Source organism: Crocodylus porosus, unplaced genomic scaffold (genome assembly GCF_001723895.1).
Source record: "Crocodylus porosus isolate Cpor-Errol unplaced genomic scaffold, CroPor_comp1, whole genome shotgun sequence".
NCBI lineage: Eukaryota > Metazoa > Chordata > Crocodylia > Crocodylidae > Crocodylus > Crocodylus porosus.
The window spans coordinates 783,233-784,362 of NW_017728933.1; positions in this window are offsets into that span (position 1 = coordinate 783,233).

The window sequence follows — 1,130 nt, forward strand, 5'->3', positions numbered from 1 at the left end:
GAGTCATTTTTTGTTCTGAGGTGAAAGTATATATAGAGTCTTGTCTGCTGCCTTGGCTGTGCATCATCACTGGGCACAGGCTACCTTGGCTAAACAGATTGAAAAAATAGGGTTCAGCCTCATTTAGTCTTTGTGGTGGCTTAGTTGTCTTTAAATTTGCAGAGTGGTCACAGCCACACAGGGCTGGTGTTCAAAAATGCATAATCTGGTTTTGTCCACCTTGGCTGGCTAGATGATGTCAAGACCCTGTTTATTTTCAACTCGGTTTAAAACTTAATTTATACAGTAGTATCGGTGGCTGGGCCCGAGTTAACTGCAAAGCTTACACCTTGTCAGGTTCATAGTTTTGAACTGATCAAAAAGATTCTGTCCTAATTCTTGGTTCCCAAGCTAGGGACTTAATCTGGAGAGCGTTGCTTTGCTTTGAAGGAAAAGTTGCTATCTAATAATTCTTTCCATCAAATAAAACTCTGTCATCTTTTGATTTTTAGTGTTCGGGGGATACCAGAGGTTCTCCCACTTGAGGCATCAAGACTGAAGTTTGTTCTCTAAGTCATACAGGTTAAATACAGAACAAGTCTGATGTTCCTGAGGACAGGCTGTACATCCTTCAGTACCTTGGTATAATTAGGTACCTCCATGAAGATCTGGATCTTCTCTCACATTCCGTAGAGGACAATGTATCCTTGCTTTTCTATACAGAAGATGTTTTGATCCTGTGTTTGTGATGTCAGAGTGCTGGAGAAAATGATAATGGAAGCAGGATTTTAAATAGAGGGTAGAGGAAGATTAGCCCTGGTGGAATTGCATTTGAAGAACTGTAAGTAACAATACAGTCCTTATCTATATTCTTGGGCTTTTAGGCTCCATCTACTGTAAAATTGACGGTTTAATGATGATGTGTGTTGGGGGTGGCATTTATGCACATGCTAATCATTTTTTAGGTGTAAGAGAATGTTTGTTTATTATCTGTCTTGTGATTATGGAGGTGCGGTTTTAATTCAGTAAGATTCTGCTAACATTTTCAAAATGTGTTTGCTTTAGATTAAAATGGCCCTGAGTTCCCTGTCACATTGGTCTGAAAGTGGAGGGGAAAGTTGTTTAAGTTTTCCTGTTGGGTCAAATCAAGC